At 38.6% G+C, this 27,902-nt stretch overlaps 1 protein-coding gene and 1 long non-coding RNA gene across 2 annotated transcripts in view; one reads left to right on the plus strand and one right to left on the minus strand.

Annotated features, from left to right (window-relative positions):
• The window catches only part of LOC128852271 (uncharacterized), an 88,137-nt gene that overhangs the window by 59,431 nt on the left and 804 nt on the right, over window positions 1–27,902 (minus strand). The window contains exons 2-3 of the long non-coding RNA XR_008450010.1: window positions 25,530–25,702; window positions 23,243–23,379 (exon numbers count right to left, since the gene is read on the minus strand). This is a non-coding gene — a long non-coding RNA (uncharacterized LOC128852271). The remainder of the gene's footprint in view (window positions 1–23,242; window positions 23,380–25,529; window positions 25,703–27,902) is intronic.
• Window positions 26,250–27,902, plus strand: part of FLRT2 (fibronectin leucine rich transmembrane protein 2) — a 75,615-nt gene continuing 73,962 nt past the window's right edge. The window contains exon 1 of the mRNA XM_054067777.1: window positions 26,250–27,302. The gene's annotated coding sequence lies outside the window, so the exon portion shown is untranslated. The remainder of the gene's footprint in view (window positions 27,303–27,902) is intronic.

Below are 27,902 nucleotides of genomic sequence, written 5' to 3' on the forward strand. Positions count from 1 at the left end.
AATGGTCTTTCCAATTTTACTTGAACCACACATTTAGATTAAATGAATAAAAATATTCTTTGATTGAAAAGAAAAGGAAAACGGTTAGGTGACGCTTAGGAGTTTTATCAGGTCTTCAATGATCTGTAGAAAGTTAAATATTTATTTTGCAAAGCAAATTCCACAACACATCCATCATCGCTGCTCAGCTAGATGAGATATGAATTAGCAGCAGAAGTACAAGATAAGATTCAGCACTCCATTCCAAATACAGACGCTCATTCTCTTTCTGGCCTAAAAAATGTCACCTGCACACACACAGACACATATGGCTGCTGAAGAGAGGACATCCTAAAGCCCTGGGAAGACTGAAATAGATATTTCACCTGTGCAGTCATTGTTACCCTGTAAAGTTGTTTTGCTGTGTGATCTCCTTTTTGAGGCAGGAATTTCTAAATTAGGCCAACGAAAGCCTTAATGGCACAATCTGGCTTTTATTTTGTATTTACACTGAAACCTCAGCACAGTGTTCCAGCAGCATAAAAGACCATAAAATCCAAATAAATTACATTTAAAGCCACAGCAAGGCCGTTTCATAGTGAGAAAGTGACAGAAATAAGAAGCAGGCACATTTGCAAAGTACTTTGAGGGGAACCTTGCTTTATAAATTGGAAAGCATTATAATCTTTCAAATTGTGTGAAAGTTTCTTCAGTCTTTCCTCCTTTTGTTGTAAGGAAAAGCTTGGCTGCAGTCTCTTTATACTTTTGGCTGACAAGAGCATAAGACATTGCCATCCATAACACTATCCCTACTAACCTGATAAGCATGCTGGAGAGTCACTCCTGCCAGATCCTTCACCACCTCAAAGGCTGTCAAACCTGTTGTCACTCACAAAATTTGAAGTGTGGAGCTCCGGGGGGGGGGGGGGGGGGGGGAAGCTGAAAAGGTACAAGAAATGGGAATAAATTAAGAAAAGAAGGGGGAAAAAGAATGTAAAGAGGACTTTTTTAATGGTACCACACAATAAGCCACAGAACAATGATCTACAGAGTGCTAAAACTCACTGGTAAAGGAATTGGAGATGTTGTAATGAACAGTTACATTTCATAGAATCACAGAATCACCAGGTTGGAAAAGACCTCCAGGATCATTGAGTCCAACCATTCCTATCAACCACTAAACCATGCCCATCCACCCGTCTTTTAAATACCTCCAGGGATGGTGACTCAACCACCTCCCTGGGCAGCCTCTGCCAGCACCTGATGATGCCTTCTGTGAAAATTTTTTTCTGATGTCCAGCCTGAACCTCCCCTGGCAGAGCTTGAGGCCATTCCTCTTTGTCCTGTCCCCTGTCACTCAGAGAAGAGGCCAGCTCCCTCCTCTCCACAACCTCCTTTCAGGTAGTTGTAGAGAGCAATAAGATCTCGCCTCAGCCTCCTCTTCTCCAGGCTAAACAAGCCCAGTTCTCTCAGCTGCTCCTCATAGGACTTGTTCTCCAGCCCCCTCACCAGCTTTGTTGCTCTTCTCTGGACACGCTCCAGAGCCTCAACATCCTTCTTGTGGTGAGAGGCCCAGAAGTGAACACAGGATTCGAGGTGCGGTCTCACCAGTGCCGAGTACAGGGGAAGAATAACCACCCTGGACCTGCTGGTCATGCTGTTTCTGATACAAGCCAAGATGCCATTTCAAGCATAAATTTAGCTTCCTCAGGCCAGTTCTAAAATTCTTTTTTTTTTCCAGATAAAAACTTGTAGATTTGGCCGGTTTTATCCGAATGATTCATTCGTGCAGTGTCAAACTTAAGTCTTTAATGTTTGGGTTTGATAACCTACTGTATACAAGTAATATATCAGAAGCGTTATTAAGTTAAAGGCTAGCTGATTACTGAAGACTTTTCTATTTTATTTTCCAAAAATTACATGGTAACCAAACACACACCTACTGTACCATCTGTGAAACATCTATATGACACTTATATCCCAAAAAAAAACAGAACAAAAAGTCAGACACCATGAGTTCTTCTTTCCCATCAAAAGTTAAACCACAGTGTTGCATATAGAATGAAGAGCTCATGCAAATCTCTGGCACGACAGACCTGAATCTCTTCTCACCAAAATCACTAAAAATTAGAAGGCAGCCCAGTGAAGACAGTAAGCCAATATTAAAGAACACATAAGAAAGCCACTCCCAGAGTCCTAGTTATGTAAAAAGCAAGGTGATGCTACTTTAAAAACTTGTACTGGAAAGACATCTTACATGTGTAATCTCATTTTCTTAGGAGAAAAGACTGTTGATAACTTTGTCAAGGGAGACTGTAAATCTAGGTGTTGGAAACAGGAAGCAAAAGTGACTGAAAAACACCACGGTGCAGTGGTTCACACTTTCTGTTTAGCTGAACTTATTTGACATTGCTTCACAATGATGTGCAACACGCTGAAGAGCACATGCCCACAAATTGTTAGAAAGACTATGCAAAAAAAATTTGTAAAGAGGGAGCTGAGGTACCTTAAGTTACTGAGTCACTAAGGTTTTAAGACTGTACTTGCAGCATTGCTATTCAGGCTAAAAATCAGTCGTGAATTCTTATTAATCACCAATGGAACTTCTTGTTTCTGTTTCATGGGCTCAGTGCATCAAGGCACTAAACTTCCTCTGCCAGTGGCACACCTATTTAACACTTTGCATGGGTTCTGCTCCCCAGTCTTGATTTAAGAGGTCATGATAAACAACAAAACTGACAGATAAAAAAAGCAAAATTAAGATGAGTGAGATGAGTGAATATGCATTTCCTAAAAGTTATGCTGAGATTATATATACTAAGATAATTTCCCTTCAGAAGATGTAAAAACACTGATCTTGCTGTCACTGTCATCAAAGTCAATAATCCACTAGAATTACACCATAAAATGCCCAGAACCCTATACTGCTGCCACACCAGTTTTGTGCTACAATGTATTTCAGGCAAGTTAATCCTTATTTCTGACCATATTTAGCTAAGAATTATGGCCACTGGTGGTAAAACTTAACGACTTTTGTTCACTTGTCCATTAATGAGTTATCCCAAGGGAGAAAACTTTAAGGCAAGTTAAAGACAAAACTGAATCAAGACAACTGCACACAACCAGCTGTCCAGAGAAGCAACTGTCCTGAGTATAAACTGATCTGAATTGTAAGTGGGTCAAAATTTCTTGGCTCAAAGCAGAGAGAATATTTGCAGCATGAAATCACATGATCCTCTTTCTGAGCAAAAGGAATTTTCCTAGGAAATCCATGTCCCTGCTGAGACCAAACAGCAGTGAAAATTGTGATAACTTTCAGAATTCATATTTTTCAATAACTGTAAAAACTCTCTCTACTGTATTTTTGAGCCATCATTCATCACATTTCTGCAATCATGAATCATGAAATTACAGTGTTATAAATTACTAAATAGCTGAGCTAGTGCTGAATGCACGCTAGCACAGTTCATCAGGTTGATCCCTAGAAAACCCTTTCTGACAGAGTAACTGGAGCTATCTATGAGACAGGGAAACTGAAAGAAGGAGGTGAAATGATTTATATAAAAGTGTTGTATATAAATCTCTCTCTGCATACATCCCTGATAAGTTGATATTTGCTGTCTCTTTCTCTACGTCATTGTGTCAAAAGGAACAACAGAGTGTCTAATAGAAATACCTTCAAAGGTACTTAAGTAATTTTTTTTCTCTTCTGATTTTCATGATATAGCCAGAGATATTTAGGTAAGCAGAGTGACTGATTCCTAAGCTTTGTTTAAAAGTAGTATTCAGATACTATGTGTTTATCCATAGGCACAAACCAGAAAATTTTCTCTTGAGAAGAAGACAGTGCAGAGATGACTCTTTGGATATTGCTTACAGCTCAGTAGTTCAGCAGCAGTAAGATAAGCACTATCTCTACAGGATCATAAGATCAGAGCAAAGTTGAAGATGCAGCTTTAGCTACACTGAAATTCCAAACTGATTTCATTCTTTCAGTATTTACTTACTGTCACAAGAACTTCACATGAGAGCAGACCCATTGTCAGTGAAGAAATCACTGACTAGAGTTACTATTTCAATCTATCTGTAGTTCACGAGTCTTACAACTGAACCCCTTTTTAGTTTTTCCTAAATCATCATAATTACCACCTGTGGTGACCATAAGCATTGATCAAAGACATACCAGTGACATAAAAACTTCGATGCATAGCCACAGATTACTCAATCATATTATAAAGATAACATACTCATAAGGCAGAAACAGCAACAGCAGAATTATATTGGGCACAGAGATCAACATTTCAGGAGTATTATGAATGTGTTAAGTCTTCAACATTCACTTAAGAGTTCCTTGAAGAATAATTCTAGTAAATGTATTTATAAATGTATTTCTAACTTCTTCCTGGAAGTCATGTATTAGTTCTGCATTTTTCTCAGACACAAACATTGGTGAAATGACTTGTATAGTTTGGTCATTAAAACATAACTGGAAAAATCATGGCTGCAACAGTGTAACATCTCTTTATTTTTAGCTCCTTCCCTCTTTGAGCTACTTCTCATTAGCTCCATCCCAAACAGAGACAGCTTTTAGTGCAGCTGTTCTCCTGCAGCATATGTCTTGTGCTAGCTGTCTTCTGCTTCTGTCCTTGGTAGGAGAGTTTTCTGCTTATCCTGTCATCTCTTTGAGGTAGCTCATAATATACAAAGAGCTGATAATCAGTATTCCAACCTAAGTCAAGCCAAACTCTGAACTAACCATTATCCAAAGTAGACAAACAATGAAATATGTTACTACTGTCATTCACTGACCCCTTTTAAGTCTATCTGAACAGTCAAGGAAGGAAAGAGAGAAGCCATTTGCCTAAGTTAAATTCAGTTTTGAAAGATCGAGTTGCTCAGGATCCTATCCAACTTCATCCAGGAGAGACTCCAGCTGAGAAGCAGCTACTCTTCACTGACAAAAGGTCCAACCACCCCCACCCCCATCTGCTTGTTTTGAAACCAGTGCCCCCATAGGAAGCAGGTGACTGACCTAAGTAGAGGGATTTGCCTATGGTTCCATACATGCCTGGATCTTTTTTCCAAAGTGCTTTGGTGGAGGTTGATCACTTATTTTCATTCTTTTCAATTAAACAAGGCAGATGAAGCAATCAAAAATGGCTCTTCTACATGCCCCAGTGAAAAACACGCCGTGGAGTTTTTAATGCGCTTTGCTAATGTATATAGAAAATCTGTCTTCCCAGAGAACCATGTCCCTTCTTTCAAGCAGATATTACAGGGAAAAGGAAAAAGGAGCTTGAAAGCATCCTGGGACTGTGTCTAGGAACTATGCTATTCTAAATAGCACATGGTCTTCCTTTGTCGCTTGAAATATTAGATACAAAAAGGAAGTTTCACCAAGATTTTAGCCCAAGCCCAAAATATAACCATCAAAATCTTACAACAGGAAAAAGATGGAGAGCAGGAAAATCAGCATATGACAGACCCATGGACTACTTCATTTCCTTTGAAACACAGACTCTTTCTGTTTTCTGTTAATGATGTCAATGAGTATTTCTACTCCAAGAAATGTTCATGAGCTCTCCCTTTGTGTGGGACAGTACATCATTTCCAGTAAATTAGACCAGACCTTAGAAACTTCTCTTCCCGATCTGCTGTGACACTGGTCTAGACAGTTCTGAAGTCATTGCTTCAATACAGTAATACTAATAGCTACCTTTACAGGTGAAGCTGAAATACAGGTGGTAACGTGTAGCAGCAATACTACTACCATGGATATCTTTTTCTTATTCTCTAATATTAAATGTGAATTTGTTTGAAGAACACAAGAGCAAAAATCTGACCCAACATAGATTTGTCAGTAATCAGGGAATGTGCTGTTTTCAATGCATGTAGCATCATAAAATCAGGAATAACTGATAAAGATTAAGAACATAAACTATTCATGAATCAATCAAAGAGGTTGTAGCCTGAGTTGTTCACTGATTCATATGCCATTTGTATCTGATTTTGCTCTGCATTACATATCTTTAACCACTATTTTTATTTCTTCTTAGTTGAGAAAACTGCTCACTCAAATGTCATATGCTCCGAAGCCAATTATAGATATGAATTTCTTTGGATTTTTGGCATGTGTATGGTGTTAAAATTCACAGTGATGCATGTTAGGGAAAGATCCTGTTCTCATTTCACACTTCTGACAATCTGGAGCACCTCTTTCTACTTCAGTGAAGATACAATCATTCAGTCATACCAGAATGTGGGTATTTGCCTTCAGTGTGGCTTTCTGAACTATTGAAGGCATTTTTATTTTTTACCCCAAAAATATGCATCACATAAACCAGAATTTTGTACATCAGTCTGCCCTTCAAAACAGAAGAGCACAGACAAAACATTGGGATTATATCAATGTATCAAACTCAGGGATCAGATTTTATAAAATATTTCAACTCCTAAAAGTGCAGAACTACCCTAGAAAAGTGAGGTACATTTGAAAATCCCACTAGCAACATATCTTTTTTTTTAAGACAATACAGTTTTTAAAAACTGTTACCAAGTAAGTCAGGATCATAGTCAATAAGCAAATACACAATAAACAACTATAAATAGCTATGCATTCCCTTTATAAAAAAGAATCTTGACTTGAACAAACTTGAACAAGCAGATTAATTTGGCTAATGTTGTACATTTTAAACATATGTAGGAACTGCTTAGATAGAAGGGTAATGTTTGAAGAAAATGCCTCATTTACTCATGCAAAGGCTATTACGGCTTCTACAAAGCAGAAAATTAATTAACACACTCAAAACCTTGTTTCTACATTACATAGCATTGGTAACTGCTTAAGGGCAGTTACACAAGTTTGCATTTCTTCCCGTGCCTGATACCAATGAACGCTGATAAATTTGGTGAGAAAAAATGTTGAAGATATTTACTAAAAGTCTGGGGAGATGAAGATTAGTATCATAGTATCACAGTACAGTAAGGGTTGGAAGAGACCTTAAAGATCATCTGGCTCCAACCCCCCCCTGCCACAGGCAGGGACATCCCACCAAATCAGGCTGCCCAAGGCCCCATCCAACCTGGCCTTGAACACCTCCAGGGATGGGGCATACACAACCTCCCTGTTCAACCTGTTCCAGTGTCCCACCACTCTCACAGTGAAGAAATTCTTCCTAATGTCCAGTCTAAATCTGGCCCTCTCCAGTTTATACCCATTCCCCCTCATCTTATCCCCACAAGCCTTTATGAATAGCCCCTCTCCAGCTTTCCTGTAGGCGTCCTGCAGGTACTGAAAGGGCACTATAAGATCTCCTCTGAGCCTTCTCTTCTCAAGGCTGAACAACCCAAACTTTCTCAGCCTGTCCTTGTAGGGAAGGTGCTCCAGCCCTCCAATCATCTTTGTAGCCCTCCTCTGGACCCGTTCCAACAGCTCCATATGCTTCTTACATTGAGGATTCCAGAACTGGACACAGTATTCCAGATGAGGTCTCACAAGAAAGGAATAGAGGAAACCTTTTAATTTCGTGTGGTGAATTCTGGTATTCTCAAATTTAACTGCCCAAATTCTGTCAAACAGAAATGGAAAAAAAAGAAGCCTTACAATTCAGATACAATTTCAGCCTAAAATTTCACAAGAAAATTGATTAAATGAAACAGGAGAAAGAAAAAGAATAGTGACTGAATCTAGGTAATAAATTCTTTATCAAGTATTTTTTGAGGCTTCATCTTACAAGAACTCAAAGTCCAAATCCACTTCCTGAACAGAAGTTTAGTCTGTGCCACGGTGGGCTTGTATCTCCAGTATTAAAAAAAATAACATAATCCTGACTTATTTTCTGTCTTTTGCCATGTTAAATGTGAATCTTAGAGACACAATGTATTGTCCTCAAGTATCCTAAAAAAACCAAAGGTGCTGAAAGACAAGGAAATATAAAAGCTTCTCCTTGTACACTCAGCAGAACTATGGCAAAAGAAGTATCTTCTTGGACCAGTGCTGTTATTCTAGCTTTAAAGCTAACACCAAAATAGTACAGTAACTGGAGACACATAAATAACATTGATAATTATATATCCTTTAGTTAATCCCAAAATATCTGCACATGAAGCCACAGCCACAGTCAGACTTTTAAAATGTCATAGGGATGCTGGTAAATCGACACTTCCATGCATGTGACTATGCTGTGGTGAGCTCCCAGGTCAGCGAAGGCCACCCTGCGGGTGGTCCTGGTCTCACCCTGTCCCAAGGGGTCCTATTGATCACAGCTGGTGAAAAAACTCCTGTGGGGACAGTGTGGTAATTCTTCAGCTGCATTTACACATACAAACTCTTTCTAATGCCTTTTTCGTTCATAGAAAATTGTTTCACTTACATTTGCTATAACATTTTGTTTCACTGAGTCAGTTTCCATCAAAATAAAGATTTGCTCACATGAACATCAGCACTTTCTCCAAGTGACCTCATATTCATTATCCTCTTTGGACATGTTCTATGTGAGTTAGCAGCTATATATCCTCTTTCTTCTAAATTTAGTTCTTTGCACTTTCATGTTTCTTTTTTTTAAAAAGAGCAGCATGTCTTTTGTCTGTTAAGTTACAAGAACTCCCAAACTCTAATTTTTATTTCTCATCTCAGAATTAATGTTGCATTTTGTCTCAATTTTATTTTGCCATTTAAAACATTTGTTTTAAAATATAAAGTCTACTATTTTGAGATAGAAACAAGTAGGATTAAATATTTGTTTATTTGTAAGGTACAGTTTATCAATGAACTGATGATTGATTGTAACTCTGACCACGAATTAGGCAAAATTCTTTGATGGCTTCATGTCTATGCTGCTGAAAGAAGGACTTAATAGGTGAATTGGGTAACACTAACGTACATAATTTTAGAATCAAGCTTACTATAGGGGAAAAGTGTTTTCTTAAATTCAAGGCTGGTTCTAAGATTTCATTTGGAAAAGAAAAAAAAAACCAGAAAAGGATGAAGATTTCTATTTTATTTACTGACAGGAATTGATTAGCACTTTCAAAAACTCTAGTCAAGACAAAGCTAGTTGTAGAGAAAGCGACTGGTGTTAATATTGGAACATAGGATCACTCTAATAGGTGACAAAAAGCTATTTGCCTTATCTTGACTACAGTTTCAGAAAGCTTTTGTTGGATTCAGTTCTACACAGCTTTTGGCTGCACTGGAAGATCGTCTTAGTATACATCAAGATTTAAATGCAGACTGAAATGCCATTTCAGTCCCAGAGTAAGTTTTCTTACTGTATTTTGGATACCTGTTTGCACTTTAGCTGTGAATAAAAATGAAAACAAACAAATGAACAAACATCAAACAAACAACATAACCGATATTGCACAGGAAAATTAGAGTTCATATGAAGGCTTCATTTTTCCAGTGCATAAGTTTAACTGTACTTGTGCATCACGATAGTATACTTCACAAAAAATTAATGTATAGGCCATACCTATATGAATACCTTTACTTTTTTGTATACTAAAATAAATAACTATAATAGTACAATGAGTTGGTAAAGGCTTTCTATAAAACTGTAGCATTAAAAAAAAAAATTAAGAAAAAGAAAAAAATTCAAAAAAAGGGCAATGTTAGTTCTTTGAGCAAAATGCACTACACTTGCAGAAACATTTTTTTTGCCAGAACAAATGTGTCTGGTTTTGTAAGCACAGAAGAGCTGGATAGATTTTTCTGGTTTATTTTTCATGCTTTATCTGACATATGCTGCAAAACTTTCTGGAGGAGTCCAGGCCAAAGTCTTCCCAGAGTCTTAGCTAGGATAATTTAGATCTCTTTTACTCCTCTGCCTTCTCTTTTCTCCCCGTATATGTTTCTTTTACTTCCAATTAATTTAAAACTTGTGTCTTGCTTATATATAACCATGATCTTATGGTGAGTATTTTGGTCAGGACTTTTTCTTTGTTTTAATGATTAAATTGGTGTATTATTTATCACTGGATTTATTTTAGGCAATAGAAATTCAGATAAATTGATTTATAGTCCTTTATCCTGCAGGAATTGCTTCTCTCCTGGTAGTGCTTCAACAGACATGTTTCAAGTGGCACAATTCAGGGAGCTGACAGGGCTTTACATAGCTCACTTGGCAAAAGAACAATTTACCACAGGGTAAGAGTATGAAATTACAGCAATGTGGTAGCTGCCAGGTGCATGTTCTTATCCCACAGAAAACATGATGGAGCTTACCTCTTACCTGCCAGCTTGTCAAACAAGGCACCAGAGCACAATGCGCAGTGTGCATTCGATATAAAAATCTTCCCCATAGAAGGGAGAGCAAACACCTCAGATGAGAGAATTTTCAGTCATTACAAGTAACTACAAAACTGCTGGGCTTGCAGCTAACTACAAAGAGGAATGTGAACCAGAGCCTTTTCTTATTTATAAACATTATGCTCGCTCCTCAGCACACAGCTTCTATCACATTTCTTATATTGACTTTGATCCAGAAGTTCTTACTGACTGCACAGGAGCTTAAGCAGGCATATGCAAATACATTTACTCAGGAGTACAGAAGGTACAGCAAGAAAACCAGCTGAATATTAGAAAGTGGTCATAAAAAGTCTGTTCCCTCCTATAGGTAATATCACACCTCCAGCTCCTCCACGTCAATCACATCAATCTACACTCCATTTCACTGACTTATACTCTAGTGAGTGAGTGTAAGTAGGTCTTACGGTTTCTTACTGAACATAAAGGACTCTAAATTACACACTTTATGCATCACCTCTGAACTTCTCTCATAGGTTTTAAACAAATGCAGAGTAATAAATCAATAGTTTGGAAGAGGGAGGACATTAAATATATGTCCATTTTGGTTTCTTGAGGTTATCTCTGTATTTCATCAATATTATAAAATGCTCCTGCCTTTTCACTTGAAAAGTTATTGAACTCAAATTGAGATATACACAAAATTCTTTAAGCAATTATTTAAACAGGAAAAAAAATAGCAAAACATGAAGACACTAAATAAAGCAGGGTTTGGTTGTTTATCTATATACCTATTTATGTCTATCTTGGTTTGGTTCTGGCCCTGGAAAGAGAAGTTTCAGTGAAATGCATGCTGTTTTCTGTTTTAAACCATGTGATTAAATCTCTATTGTTAAACTCCATTCTGATTCACTGTCAATTTTACAATGGAATACGCATTTAAGTAAATTGCTGATGAGGTTTGTGGCAAAGCTACCAGCCTATGAATAGCATCTCAGATTCAGTAAAATACTACTTAGAAACAGTAGAATCTATTTATTACCAGATGGCTTACTCCTGAGGTCAATTATTGCTACAAACATTTAAATAAATGGTGATGTAAATTTGATGAGTCTACTCAGTAAAAGCAGGGCCTGTTCTTCACTTTGACAAGGTGAATAACAGAACTTATTCCAGTTAAAACTAATTGGTCTCTTGGAAGTCTAGTCATCAAGTATATGCAAACTCCTCAGATCATCTTCCCCAGAATATTATCTCCATTAACTAGAAAATGTACTGAGAAGGAGGTTTCTCAAAGCAGAACAGAGGAGCAATGTGATTTACTTTACTAATGGAAAAAAACAGTGGGGGTTATATTTTGCTAAGGAGGGTTCAGGGGGCGGATGTTGTTTTTGGTTTTTTTTTTCCCTCTGCTCGAGGGAGGGTTTCTTTAAGGTATGATCTGGAGCTGGAAGGGAAATAGTATTTAAACTGAGAAACCTGTCATTATTAGTGCTCTGCCTCCACAGTTTTAAAACTAGATTCTGGTACTCATAAGAATGGGAATTGCACCGCTCCCTGATAAAAAGTAATTAGATGCCAAGCGCTAAATGTTGGATTCAATGCATTCAAAAGGACACTTAAGAAACCAAAAGTTTGGCATCCAAATAGCCTGTGTTTGCTTCCAGAAACATTTATTTATTTTAAGGCTTCAAAATAATGACAATCTATAGAATATAGCACTTATGCCTTAGAACTCATATTTCCTCATAAAGTTCTTTTATTTCAATTTTAATGAGATTCATTCTTAGAAATGATAATTATACACCAAGTTCACCATGCCAGCACCACACTGTATAGCTATGAATATCAAAAGACTTGCTTTTATGCATTTGCTGAACCAGAGATTTTCTTGAAATCCCTTTGTTGAAAGCCTGCCTAATATTATGAACCACACAATCATCCAGTCTTCATTCAGACAACATTTTCAGTTAAATAAAGACATTTTCTGCTATTATAATACAGCACACCAATTTACCCTTAGTTTAAATCACTTCAGCTGGTCAGAGTTAAGAACAGTCAGAAGACTTTGGGAGTCTTAGAACCAGAAAGAAACAATGAACTTCTTGAATTCTTGAAACAAAAATGTTGTATACGTATCTATCCTGTTTAGCATCTCTAAAAATAACCCAAAGGAGGTGATGAAGTTGTCTTTCTTCAAGTCTGCAGGTAACACCAAGAAAATGGGGGGGGAGGGAGGGTGGGTGCGGGGGGCAGGAAACAGTTTATACAGCTGAGAGTAGAGGGACCCAGACCTGCCCTATCAAATTCAGTGAAGACAAATGTAAAGTCCTACACATGGGAAGAGCCTTTTGCAGTGTTACAGGCTGGGAATGGACTGCTTTGTGGGTCATTCTGCTGAAAAGGTCCTGGGGCTCATAGCAGACAGCAAGCTGAACACGAGCCAGCAGTGTGCACCTGCAACAGCAAGGGGCAACTGCATCCTGAACTGTAGGAACAGGAGGAGAGCATGTTCAGCAAACCAAGAGAAATGTTTATTTCCATTTACACACTACATATTAGTTGACTACAACACTACTTTGCCCAGTTTTGACCCACTCCATACCGTATTGATAAAGAGGAATGAGTTCTGCATGAAGTACCAACATTACTGAGGGTTGGATTGCTCTGCCTGTGAAGAGTGGTTGAAGAATCAGGGTTTGTTTAGCCTGAAGAATAAAGGAGCCTCAGGGTGAATTAATATCTGCATGGAGGGTGTTGAGAAGACAGAGACAGCCTCTTCACAGTGATGTGTGGTGGGAGCATGAGAGACAAGAAGCATAACCTGAAAGAAGAGTGGTTCATGTCATATCTGGAGAAAAAAATATCCCTATGAAAGCAATCAAGATGAAATAGATTGCCCAGAGAGGTTCTACAGTCTCCATCCTTGGACATTTTCAATGTCTGATAGGATAAAGCCCAGAGCAATTTAATCTGGCAATGAGTTGACCCTTAGTCTTTCATTACTCTTTCACCATTGCACAGATGGATTTGGGATAAGTAAAGGACTGATTATTTCCATTAACCTGAATGGGAGACAGTCCTGTGGTGAGGAGATTCTTTTGCAGGGCACTAACACCAGGTAAGCAATAGAACACATGCCAGGTAGTGATCTTTCCTTTTCTTAGCACTTCCAAAAACATCTCCCAGATGTGCCAGCTGTGCAAGGTGGGAGAGTGTCTGATCTGTTATTAGGAAGCTGAAGACTTGCTTGATCAAAACACATAGGGACACAGGTTGTATAAATGCTGAATGTGGCTTAAAGACTGTTCTGGTATAGGTAGATCCATGGCTGTAAAAAAATATTTATTTGGGTATGCATGCATTTGTACACTATACATATGTATGCATGAAGATCCCTGCCCGGGCTAGAAAGAACCACTGAAAAATTATTTTCACAAAATATTGCATTGCAAAAGGTAATAAAGCAAAAAAAATTTAATTTACATTTAACATTGAAGAGTAATTGATTTGTCCTGTTGTCTCATGTTTTGAGAAGTACATAGAAACAAAGAAATGAACAGCAGGCTGCTGAATAACAAAACACCAAATTTAAATGAATACAAAATAGCTTTCAGATACCCATTGCTCCCAAACTTTCCTCCATCCCTACTTCATACTCCTCACACTTGTCAGTTTTAATACCTTTGATTATCCTTTCAGCCTTCCTCTCACACTTCCACTGTATGTTGCACAAATAATGTAAATTATAGACTGTTCCCTGTATCTTTTTCTTTAAGGGATTAATTTTGTTAATAGCGTTCAAATCAAGTCTGGTGACTCTAGTCATCTTGTCACTCTTTCACCCTGGAGGCAGGAGCTGATCAAGAGAGAGAGGTAACAAATGTGCAGAAAATAGAATATAAATCAGATGAACTATTTGGTTGAAGATATCAGGGTTTGCCTTGTTTTAGAAGGCCCTCATAATCTTCCCTTAAAACGTGACTAAAACATGGCCACTGCATTCCCAAAATGTAAAATGGGTCACATCCCTCCTTTTTCCACAATGCTTTTGTGCTGTGGTGGGTAACCAGAAGGTATTTATTTTCAGTCAGAGCATAGACTATAGACTGCTATTTAGACTATTATTTAGACTGTGCTAATAGACACACCACTATTAGAAGATGAGGAGGTGGTCTGAAACACTGCTGGACCCATTTCAGTCAAAAGTTCCTTCCTCTCAATTTGATTAACAAAGAAGACTCTTAAGTGGCAACTCCACAGAGTGGGGAACCCTCTTCTTGATCAGGAATTGCACGACAAGTTCTCTAATATAGTCAGAGCCTACCTCTGGCTTAGTATCTCTTTAGGTCACAACTGCTTCAGGCTGGTTCCTCTCGTAAGCTTCAGTGGCAGTAGTGTGGCACAAATAAAAGAGCCAAAAAACATTGAAATTGAGCAGTTACTGTTAAGTGGAAGTCTGTAACAATAATCAGTTGAGCGAGATTAACTCTAAATGATGCCGTCAGTCATATAAGCTGGAACAGTTTTTGCTTTCACCTGCTATTGCTAAGCAGAACAGGCGTTTAGGTATAACAAAATACTGGTGGCAACGCAGGTGAAGAAAATTTTAAGGGAAGATATACATATATATAGTGTGGAGAGGAAATAGAAAAAAGAAAAAGTAAGAATGCCATTTCTAGAAGATATGCATGTCTACAGGGCATGGCCGTTTCATCTTCCACTTTCACATCATCTTGTATAAGGGCAAGTCAGGATAAAGTTGAAAGTTTTTAGCATTGCTATCTGTCCTGCAGGAGTGAAAATACAGGAGCAGAGATTAACTGGGGCACTTTCCCTGACTCTTTTTCACTTTGTTTAGTAAGTTATAACAGCACAGTAACCAGTGCTTATTACATCAAACTTAGTGATTCAGGGCTTGAGGTTCCAGGGTAAGATAACAGGAAGTTAAGAAATGCAAGGGCAGGGAAAGAAGGAGACAAAATGACTACAAGAAAAGTACACAGCATAAGAAGAGTTACATCCTTTGAAGCAATAAATAAGTCAAAGTTAAGAACTAATAGTAAGAACTAATAGTAAGAAATAGTTAATCCACAGTATACCTCAGCATAAATGATAAAAATAACAACCTCAATTACACAAGTGGCAGCACTGGAGCAGTCAATCCATTGGCAGAAAGGAGGTGAAAGCTAGCAAAGGTGATTACGTGGCAGCAAAGTCAGTCAAAATGTGCATTTAGCAAGGAAAATTAAATAGCAGAAATGGACAAGCTGTGAAATGGCTAGATGAAAAAAAAATGACAGAATTCGTGACAGAGTAGCAGAAAAGCAGAGAGCATGGGAAACCAGAGGTAAGGTCGTGTCTGTGGCACTGAGAGTCAGGAGAATGGAGGTCCTTCTGGCAGCTGAAGTTAGAAACGAATTTTTGACTGGCTACTTATGTAATACCACAAATGTGGCCTATTCCCATTGTGTGCCTAGCTGTTTCTAGTGTAAATTCAGAGGTTTCTCCAGAGACATGTTATGCTCAATGCTGATGAAGATCGGGAAACAGACTAGAAATATAATTCCTCGATCTTTCCACTATGGATAGCTTCCAGGAGTCTTGGATAAGTATTTCTTGACTGTTTCTTGAGAATGAATAGCACTACTGATAACAGGTGATGCATTTTGCTGTTTCAGAAGAAAAGTGAGATAGTGGCAGTTGGGATGTGTGGGTGGGTGATGCTGTAGTTGACAAGGAACTGGTAACCAACAAAAGAGTGGAAAAGAGGAAAAAAAATATTTCATTACTTAAGAGAATTAAGGAGCTTAATCAATTTTGCTTCTGCAGAGAAGGTTCATGTGTCATTTGATCACCATTTGTAAGTAGTCACATGAAGAAAATTATGTACAATCAGTAGTAGAAACCAGTGGCTGAAGAAAATTAACCAGCATGATAGATTGTCAAGAGTTTAGTTATCTTACTAAGCTATATGTTCTTTCTCTGTTAAAATTTATTAGCTTAAGACATTTTAAAATCAAATTAGGCATACTCTAGCAATACAACATAGACGTCTCAGATGATCACATTGCTACTTGAAAAATATAACACCTGTTAAAGATTGTTTTGCTTAATTTCATTACACAAAGTGTATAAAGATATAAAGTATTTCTGGTATTTACAAAACTAATTGAAATTAAAACAGTATATGAAGAGTTGAGAAGGCTGATAAAATATTTTTCTTTTTTGTGATAGGTTCTGCTCATTTTAATACTATTCAACAGTCTGCAAATGCTATCAGAAATTTCTGGTTTAGTGAAAGTAGAAAAATTAATTACAGACAGATATGAAATTAAACAGTCTCAGCAGATTTCTTGTGGCCTAGTACTATTTCTAGTCTAAAGAATTACCAAGCTCCAAATAGTGCTTGGTTCACCTGAACTCAGGTAAATAAAGTTCCCAAGCCTCTGAAGCCAGCTTGTATGATGTAATGATACCACAGTGAGATCTGCCTGAATCTTTGTCAAAAGCAAAACAAATAAAATCCCCATGCGCATTTGTATATTCTTTTAATAGAAACCACCGCATTTTCACTGACTTAATTTAAGTTATACCAACGCACATCAGTTACGAATCTGAAACATAAAGTATATACTATTTTATACTTCTACCGGAACCTTCTGTCAGATAACCTTTAACTGCTCATGGAAAAAATTTCCTTGTAAAGGAAATGATGCTCGTTTGTCCCATTTTACAGATAAGGAATACAGTATCTTTACAGCCCATAATGGTTTTGACCTTTATTTCTTTCAAAGTATACCTTTGAAATTTGTGTTCTTCATCTAAATTGCAAATCAGTTTTAAGGACCAAATTTTGCCAAGTATTGCATATGTGTGAAAGACAGCTTTGCTGATAACAGGTACTACTTTATTAAAATAATATTTAACAAATGATGAAACAGATAGCAGGTAAAAGAGCTCAAAGACAAACATAAGCAGCTACATGAGAAAAAAACCTAAGGAATCATTTTAATTAAATAAAAATAAAACACAATGCATTATAAAATCAAGAAGGAATGAAAGCCATTAGTAACAGCCTTAACCTCCTCCCAGTCACCAATCTAGTTATTATCAGCTGTCAATTTTACATCACAAAAGAAACCGCTTACAACAAGGAATTTGGAGTGCTTTTGAGTTTTAGGCTGTGTCAAGGATGGTGTCCAGACGATAAAATACAGACTAGGAAAAAGTGTATAGACAGCTGTGGGATATAACAGGTCTTCAATCCTGAAATTTATTCTGCCTTGCTTTGGCACATTGATCTTGTAGACAAACATTAGCATTAAGAACATAAACAGTTGCTAAATGTGGAAAAAAAAAAAAGCATTACCAATATTTCTGGGTTGAAAATACTAGAGGATTATAAACACAGCTGGTAATTAGAAAAAAAAAATTAAAAGCAGAGAGCAAAAAGCAGCTAGCAATCAGTAATGGATGGTCGAGGAGGAGTAAATAATGAGAAAGAATGCAGACAAGTGCGGAGAGACATATAGAGCATTCAAAACGCTAACAGATGACAGACAGTTCAGTGCAGAAGAATGAAATGTAATTATGACTTTGATGAGCCTTCATGGCAAAAGACTAGTCTTTGTTCAAGATAAAATATGGGGAATATAGATGAAAACAGATGAAAAAATTGGGAGACAAGTTATTGTGCATCATTAATGACTGATAAGAAACAGAAAGAAGAAAGACAAATCAATGCATTTAATGAATTTTAATAGTCTAATCACGTATGTCTATGGATTCGTATGCACATACTTAATAAAATATGAGCATTTAGAAACATAGTGAGAAACAAAAGCAAGCTCCTTCATGTAAAGCTAAATATAAGGTCTCTACCTGAGCACTCAGCTAGAAAAAGATCATCAGTTTCCCTGACTTCTGCTTCTTCATCCATAAACTTTTTAATCAAGATATGTAACTTGAACAATTGGCCAGGTGGTTTATGGATTTTTTTGCACATTTCTCTAAAATGTCAAACAATGTCATGGCCAGAAGTAGCAGGTTGTTGGCATAGCTATACCAATTCTTTGATTCATGGCATCAAAAGTTGCGCAGTCAGTGTGATATGACCCAGCTGACTCAATAGACTATACTTTACAAAGGCAGACGACATTTTTTATCCATTTATCTTTCAGAAGTATAGAAATTCAGATTTGTAATAGTAACCAAATCCATAGGAAGAAATTTCATGCCCTCTCTTTTAGTACAACTACAGAAAAGAAATTCCCAAAGGATCTACTCTCTGTTCCAAAGACAGATTTCCTAGAAGGTGACAAATTTCTTAATATTAACCCCTGTCAATTTAGAATAAGCCCAGCTGAGTCAAATCAATTCTATGAAAGGTGACAGTAGAGCAGGCCCTGAGGATATAGGCAATGAAGAGTGGACAGGTACTGCAATATGCTCCTTAATCAAATGACATAAACATGATTCAACATTTCTAGCCAGTTTAGAATATGCAAAGAAAACAAACAAACAAAAAAAAAAAAACGAAAAAAAGGCTAACCGAACAAACTAAAATATATAAATGCAACCTTCGCAGTAACAAGAAGTGAGATAAAAACAGAACTGCTAGCTCCAATCTTTTCTCAGTCACACAGCTGAAAAAGATGAGATTCAAAACCTGCATATCTAGAAGAAATCATGATGGCAATCAACAACATGATGTGGAAATTTAAAACAATATTGATTAGGAATTTCTTTTTTTCCAGTCATTATCTTTGTGATTAGTTAGTATTTCCTGGTTGGTGGGTTTGTTGTTTTTTTGACTTTTTTTGCAGTTTGGGGATTTGCATTCTTGAAAGTTAGAGACTTTTTTTCCCTTTAAATTAGAGCTGTGACTATTGACTCATTTGCAGTGGAGGATCAAGAAGGTCTTGTTGTTGGAGTTGTTACCTCCCCCAGTTGTCCGCCTCGCTTTTTCCTCATTTTCCCTCACAAGGAAGAGCTGTCTTAAACTGGCAGCAACTTCTGATAGTTACCAGTTTACAGCCTAACATAAAAAACAAAGCTGAAAACTCCCCTTGGTCAGTGCTAGTACATCTTTTGCTGTCAACTGCAGAGGTTCAGGAATACATCTCAGTATCAACTGCTGTGCAAGAAGTACCCGCAGGAGCACAGAAAAGAGCTTTGAGCTATAATTGCGTGAACCACCTTAGTTTAGGTGACTACAAGTATCTGAGTGTCTCAAGCAACTACCTTACTCTAGAAGTTAGCTCTGTCAAATTATCATAAATTATAAGGAAAATCATAATACAGTTGTTCAAAATTGTAATAATGTATCTCCTCTGTGAGGCAGTCCAATCTCATGGACAGCAACGAGAAAGACTGAGAAAATGCTATCTTCAATAAGCTTAAAAGCTTTCTCATGAGTGGATAAAATATATCTTTCAAATATTTAATGGAATATACTATCCAGTATGGATTGGTAAAATAATCTGTTGTCTGAGAAAAGAGCTGCGACTTGTTTGTGAGCTTATGAGACAGCCCTTCAGATAGCTGATATTATGTATTAATGAAGTAGTAAGTGTTTTTAGTAAGTCAGTCAGTTGTTAGTGGCTATCATAAATGTCAGAATCCTGGGAGGATCCACAGGCCCTGACCAGTTCCATCCTCCCCTGGGAGACCACACACACCCTCTCCTTTTCTGTAGGAGCTCCATGTCATCGTCTTGGGGCTGGCATCCAGACCTGGTTTGACCACTTTTGGAGGAGTGCAGATCTCCAGTTCTGATGCCTAGGTAGACCTTGGACAAATATGATACCCTTCTTTCCAGTCCTGTCTCTGGTTTTAAGCAGATCCTGAGACTGACTCTCCACCCTAATGTGTCCAGGACTGTTAGTGGACCCTGTCCCCTGCATTCTGTTCTGCCCATCCTACCGCTCTAATGCAGGACTGGCTGAGAGTACTGCGTCAGCCTAGGGTCAACCTCGGCTTCCAGCTCATCCTCCCTTGTGGAGCAGCCTTTCTTGCTTTTGCTGCTCCCTGACAATAAGTCCAACAATAAGACAGTTAAGATGAGAATGCCAAGACTGGCCATAACAATGTTCAATAGCTAACAACAAGTCAGAGACCAGAGAAATCCAAGAACAATGACAATGAAAGTATGTAATTAGTATATTTTGTTCAACAGTGGTTGAGGCAAATTGTGTTGAGCAAAAGCACAAAACAAACTACACAGGTGTTCCTACAGTGAAAATCTAGCTTGTCTTTGAGTTGCAGAAATCTGTCCTTCTGCTGAACAAATGGTGACAACCATGCATGTGCTTCAAAAATAAAATTCATGAGCCAAATCCTTAAAACTCTCCCTAACTCATTTTGTTTGAATGCACTAAAAGTCACCAATAAACCTCTAAATGCTCAAGCCGCTACATTCTCTTCAGGGAGGATTTCAATGCCTTCTCTAACCCTACCAAAAGAATAGCTTAACTTCCTAGCATTCTTTTTGCCTGAGGCACAGAAAGGAAGATCATTTTATGATGCAAGTAAAAAGTTCAGTTTATCCTGAGGGCATATTCCTGACTTTTTTGGAACTACTTTGCCTAAGACACTGTATATGTGGTGTGTTTAACTAAATAAGCCCATGGTTGATTTCAAGTGAGATTTATCACCACCAAATAAGCTGAATTTACTGAAGAGAAAACTCATCATGAATTGAGGAAGACTCCACTTGAGTCAAAATCAAAAAGCAACAGACCATAATTACTGAATTATTAATTCTGCAAGACAATTAAAAAATATTATATATATATATAAATGACCCAGGAAAACTTTCCCATGTGCTGTTACCTTTGTATACAGCCTTTTTCTCTGCACAAAATGGTCAGCACTGTCTCACAGGCAGAATGAATACAGTACATATAAAGCCAATACGAGTCACTCCCCAGGGACTGTTCAAGGTCTTGAGAACTGCAAAGGCTGCAAAATGGAAAACCAAGAGGAGTGGAATTTCCTAACAACCACCTATAGTTGAAATGAACTCACCCTAAATGTGAACACACCCTGGAGATGTGTTTTCTCACCAGAAGGTTTCTTCCATATCCCATTAAGGAAATTAAGTCTTTCCCAGTTCTGCTGTAGTATGGGAATGAAATTAAGAAAAAAAATCTACCAGTACTAGGAACTAATTATTCTTCATAGCATCAGTGTAGTAAGTAGCCTCATACGTTTCAGCAGTGTATTTCTGCTTTCACATAGCACACATCCCTCATTAAAGCACATCCCTTCTCTTTCTCTGCCAGCAGGCCATGGTTACCTGGATAGATGCCGAACCTTTCACTCATTCAGTAGATTTCAACAGAGATCCTTGTTCCTTCTAACAATATTTCCCCTAAATCTAAAAGGCAACGTCTTCTTGTTCAGGAAGACATTATTGAAGAGGCATAAGCTCTCTTTTACTAGATCTTAAGAAAGTTTAGGAGTGAACAAAATGAAGCTGATGCCCTGTGTTTCAAAACTGATGAAGAGTTGTTGACTGCTGTGACACCATTCCTATCCCCCTCACCCTTCACAAATCAGTGATGTGGGTGCTTTGCAATGCTGAAGAGCAAGAGAAATGGTTTCATAAGATATTTTCACTGCCTCAAAATCCTCTAAGACCTGAAAGCTTACTGCCAATTTATCAGGATTCAAAACAGATACCATCTGCCTAGTCATTCTGCCTGGGCTTTTTTTCTTTTTTTTTTCCCTTTCCTTTCAAGTGATCTGTCTGTACCACGGTGACATGCTTTTTTGCCCTTTAATAATAGCCCCAGGAAAGGGAACATTCTGGCTTAGCAGCATGCAAAAGCTTGCTCATTTATTTCTCAGAATGGAGATGTAATGCTGCATCTGCTTATTCTTGATCTCAATGCTCAGGGTCGTGTCTTTATACCTTCTTCTTCAGGTAATTGAGACCATTTTTCATTTTCACCTATCCCTTTCACAACACTATGTTCTAAAGCAAATAAACAGGAACAATTAGAAAAGGCTTCACAAAATGGCATTGCCTCTTTATCATAATCAAGGGATTAATCCGGAAAAAGCAAAAATCAATAAATTTCAATAGAAAATCTACATTCTCCTTTGTATCCTATTACACATAATTAGCTTATACTGGAATTGAAAGAGGCTTAACATCACTTATCAGATACAGCTCAAGGTTTCTTAAAACATCTTAGAACAAAGTTGGATAGTCTTGCATTAAGTGCTGCATGGAAATTAAGCAGCTATACAGCTATAAGAGGTATGCTATGAGCTCTGGGGTCTATATTATAGAATATAATATTTTTCATGGTATTTCTTTGAATAATAACAGAGAATTTCATCGGGCTTATTGTTTTAAAATAATTTTCTCTGGTTCAACTTTTATGAATCTTCATAATTCTAAAATATGTCTATTTGTATTTATTGAAAAAAGCTGGATCCTCTTGGATAATTTAGAGGGACTCTTCCAGAATTGTAACCATCCCCTTGAAAAGTTACAGGAATGAACTTGACAGAGACAAAAGTGAAAGAATTATTTTAGCTTGCTGAACCTGTGGATAAGAAAGTACAAATGAATCTGTTCTTTTCAATCAGTAGAAAATTAGAATGAGTAAGCTCTCGAGGTCCTTTGGGAGATAGGGCAGATAGCCTTACGATCAGAAAGTGATGCCTTTTCTAGACTAGATTGATAGTCTGCCTTCTGGCCTTCTCTACTTAGAATAAAAGAAGAGCAATGAATACATAAGGGGCAATTTAATGAATGTGGTGTGACTTCCACTGAGGTGATGTTTCAGTTCTATGTAGTGCAGCTAGAGTACATCTGATAGAAGTGCGTGGATTTTTTCCCCAGAATGTTAAAGGTCCAATGTCAGAACCAGAGTTGGAAAAACTTTATTTTAAAAGCTGGCTACGTCAATAAGAAGGACAACAATGATTTTAATTGGAATCTACAAAGGAAACAATTTATATGGTCCATTTGTATGCTATTCACAAGGTTCTACTTACACTTTCCGATCCCACCATGTTAAGTAGATAGGTCAATCATAAATGAACATTTTCTTTCTTATGTGTGTTGATTTCAGCCAGTTGCTTTTCTCATCATTCTCTTCTTCCCTTGCATTTTGCACACATGAAAAAAAAAACTGCAAAGAAACAATGAGTAACAGTGTTTAATGAATGCCAGATTCTTATGCCCATTATGATTTAGCCATTTCAACTACCTGAATTTCACCAGGTACAATTAATTGTTGGAGAAATTAGTCTATATTTGTGTGACTGTTTTCAGCATGAACACTAAAATAAGCAACCAGCAACTTATATTGAGAATTTTGTCCTCCTTGCAGACTTTTTGCTTAAAGTGAGATGGCACAATATGTGATGCAATTTGTCATAGTTTACTTGGGTCATGAAGTGTGGCCAGAAAAATATTGTTTTAAATATAATAAAATGTTACGGACCAGCAATTCTGTCTTAGCTTTTTATGTATCCATTTCCAACTTGTCCATCAGATTGCATCTATGTGGATCTATTTTGATTTGAACAAAATTTGACATGAGTCTCTACAGTATTCAGAAGAAAAACAAAAGTATTTTCATCAGATTTTGACCAGCTTATTTCCTGGTTTTATTGGAAATCAACTTGACAAAGAGGCTGCAAACAGAAAACCTTGGAACATCCTCCTCAGTATTAAAGACAAAAAAACTCTATAAGACTCTTCTGTATCTCCTGGGACAAGATAGGGAAGGATGGCCAAAGGCAATCCACAGAAATAGTTTATCATGTTGCTGTCAAAACCTAAATGCAGAAATCCCTTGAAGGAAAGAAGAGAGAGCCTCTGCTATGGACTGTGCTAGGGCTATGTAGCACAGCAACCCAAGTCATTACGCATACTCTTACAAGGTGATACCTAACAACACATACAAGTAAAAAAACCCAATATAAGAATGGGCTGAAGGGAAAGAGGGAGGGAAGAAAGAGCTAATGATAAATGCAACAAACAACGGCAGTCTAATGGCATACTTAAGATTTATTATTAATTATATTTGGAAATGAAATCCAATCCATAGTCTCCAAAATGGTAGAAAGTTATCATTTCAGTCATATTACAAACTGCCAAGGTGTATTTCGGCACCAGTATGCTATTTTCATTTTAAGCTCATTGTAGGAGTGAGAGAAAAAAAAAAAAAAAAAAGTGAGCTTAGAGAAAAAACATGTTGGGTGTGGGCTTTTCCCCTTCTATTATAGTTCTAGTTTAAGTGCTTAATTTGTTTCATTACAGTTGAAAAGAACCCATTCACACTTTCCTCTTGTCTAGAGATTCTTATAACAATAACTTAATAACTCATTGGTCTGCTAAAGTTTCCTTCCCTTTCCTCTTTCCTTCTTTTCCCTTTTCCCTTCGTTTTTAAAGAAGAAACTGATTTTGCCAAAATTTTATGTAAAATTCATTTTGTGATTTTTATCTTCCAACAGCTGTGTGAATTCAAGACCTGGTGCAAAATTTGACATTATTAATAAGAAAAATGAGATTATTGGGCATGTTTTAGACCAGTCTCCTAGTTACAGAATTACTTTCAGCTCCTTTTACCCTCTCTCTTGCAAGCTTTAGAAATCACTCTAATAATATAGCTGGGAAAAAAAAAAGAAAAAAAAAACACTCTATGAAAAAGACACTTTCATTTTTATAATCTTTCTTAATGTTACCCCATTTCACATTCTCTTTAAAATAAGTGAGGCTGTATTATGGATCAGTGGCCCATCACTCCAGGCTAGCCATCTTGTATGATCACGGGTAATTTAAAGAGAATACATTTATTCCTACATTCTCCTTTCAGCTTGCAGCTTTCCAACCGTGCAAAGCAGTTTGCTAATAAACAAATACAGGCTTCACACATTTATAGCGTGTGTGCTGGGAAGGAAATCGTTAAAGCCCGAGTAATTAGGCTATAACCAAGAGAGAAAAAAGGCGGGGAGGGGGTATCTGTTTAAAGAGAGCGCGGTTGGAGGGAGATGGCGGGGGCGGCTCCCGCGCCTCGGCCGCCCCAGCGCTGTGCTCTGCTGCCCCCTTGGCCGCGCCGCGGGACGTGCAGCGCCGCCACAGCACCCGCCGAGCGCCCTCCTGCCCAGGACTGCCCGGCGGCTGGGATTTTTGAACTGGGGCTGTTGGAGGTGTTCTTCAAAGAGATTTATTTGCCTGTAACAGTTAAATTAGGAACATAAAGATGTAGGTGGGAGGAGAATTGGTTTTTTTCCAATGGTTATTGTAGGATTCCTCTTTTTTGTCCAGCCTTACCTTACACATCTATACTCAGAGTCTTCTCCCAAGTGACAGGTGATAGGACGAGGGGTAATGGCCTCAGGTCACACCAGGACACGTTCAGATTGGGCATTAGGAAAAATTTCTTCACCGAAAGGCTTCTCGGGCACCGGCACAGGCTGCCCAGGGAGGCGGTGGAGGCACCATCCCTGCGGGTGTTTAAAAGACGGGTAGATGAAGTGCTTAGGGGTATGATTTAGTAGTGGACAGGTACGGTTGGGCTTGAAGGTCTCCAAGGTCTTTTCCCACCTATTGATTCTATGATTTCCCTTCACCCGCACTGACCTGTCTCTCTTCCCTTCCTAGTGTTTGACCGCTGAGGCTCTGGAGAGACCTCATGGCAGTCCATCCCACGTCCAGGCTCTCAGTGTCATTCAGCTGAAGCTACAGGTTCCCCTCCCTCCCCCCTTTGTTTGAGGGGGGTGGGGGGGAGAAGCAGGGCAGATAAGGGTGACAGAGTCATCATAATTTACTCAAATAATATATAAAAATGAATGTTAGAAAACCAATAGAGTTTTCCGATTGCTTTGCTTTCCTCTTTAAGCCTTCGTGTCACAGTGCTACAGCGTTGTCTTGACATCAGACTCCGAGCTGGTGGTACTGAGTTTGGAAAGCTTTCATGCACTTCATTTCATCTTTGAATGGCACATGCTTATTCTCTCATGTTTTAAGGCTCTATTCTACCTCAGAGGGAACATGTCCCGACACGCTGTTTGCTAGAGGTAAATATTTCCTTTGATTACAAAGCGCATGTGTGAAAAAGGCTTTTTTTTTTTAAAATAGAAATATATTTCTTTCTCACTTGCTCTTTTCTCTGCTGTTATTAATAACCTGTAAACGAGTTGAATCCGAAGGTCTAAGTGAAACAGCACTTTCAGATCTGTACTTCCAGCTACATGAAGCTGAGGAAAGTGCAGAAGCTCTGTATATACGTGTGTGAGACAGATTCAGGAGATGCATCTGACAGTTTGCATACTAGACTCTGTGACAAAGTAGGGTCCTCAGGAGATACGCTTTGCCGAGAGGATTTTTCCAGCCTTTAACCACCTAGAACGTTTACTCAGTTCTCCAACTGCTCCCCAGAGTTGGCGGTTCTTATTTGTTTCAACTGGAAATAAGCAGGAATGGAAAATGACACGTAATAAAGAGTCCCCAGCCAAGCAGCAGTGTGCACTACGGTTCCTCTCAACCAAGCGCTGCCCCACGGGCTGAGGTCTCGATGCCCGGGCGAGAGAAAGGGTTCCAAAGGGTTAAGCCACTGGCTTGCTTGCCAGGCAAAGTTTGAGAAAGAATATGTCTGAGGCTGAGAACGCTGCAGCATCGCGCTTGAAATCTGTCACCCTCACTTAGGAGCTCCGCATCTCTGGTTGTCACTGGTGAATAATGATCGCACGGCGATAAGATCGCTCCGCGGCTTTGCGCTGGAGCCGCCGGGGGAAAGGGACCAAAGGAAATTACCCGGCATTTAACCGCTTTAGCAGGGCGTTCCTCAGTGTCAGCGCTGGGTGCCAGGGTCAAATGACCGTCTGAACAGCAGCTGGGAAATAAAATTTCCTTCCTCTTTTCCTTGAGAGAGATCTCGGGTGATGGTGACCATTGGCAGCTATGGAAAACAGAGACCTTGGTGGTGATCCTTAAAACAATACCATGCCGGAACTCAGCTGTTCTGCCACTTTCTCCCCTTTCAACCTGCCGGACCCGGTGGGCTTTGGGTGACCTACCGAGGAGGATCCACCTCCGCAGGAACAGGTAACGGCTGGTTAAGTCACTTTCTGGATTGACATGATCTTGTTATGACCAAAGCGTGTTCTCAGGAGTATCCTTCTCTGATTTGAAGTGTGGGCTGGCTGAGGGGCCAGGGCCAGGGAGGAGGACAGGTATAATAACCGCCTAACCTCTCCGAGCCCGTGGGCAGGGCAGCAGCCTGCAGCCTTGCAGAAGTTTTTTTGCGTTCCCATTCCCCTCTGTGATTAGGGGCACAGGCGGCAGAAATGCCTGTGATATTGACAAAGGCCTGCTTTGCTTTATGTCCTATCGACAGGTTGCTAATATTGAGGACGTGGAGAAGGAAACGACGGGTAGACAGAGGATGAGAAATACTTAGAAGGGGCATTTTTCTTTCACGAGAAAATTCACCGGTTGTCCGTCAGCTTCGGGAAAGAGCATGGGCACTTAAGTGTTCTGAAAAGTACGCAGAGCCTTTAAAAAAAAAAAAAAAAAGAACCCCAAGGGGCTCCTGATCTTTTCATCCCTCGGGACCAGCTGGGAGCTGCAGGCATAGACTGGACTTGAGAGCATCCCCGTCTCCGAGCCGGGGATACAAGCTCTCCCCGCCGGTCTGACCCGTGC

This window comes from Cuculus canorus, chromosome 5 (genome assembly GCF_017976375.1).
Source record: "Cuculus canorus isolate bCucCan1 chromosome 5, bCucCan1.pri, whole genome shotgun sequence".
In the NCBI taxonomy this organism is placed as follows: Eukaryota; Metazoa; Chordata; class Aves; order Cuculiformes; family Cuculidae; genus Cuculus; species Cuculus canorus.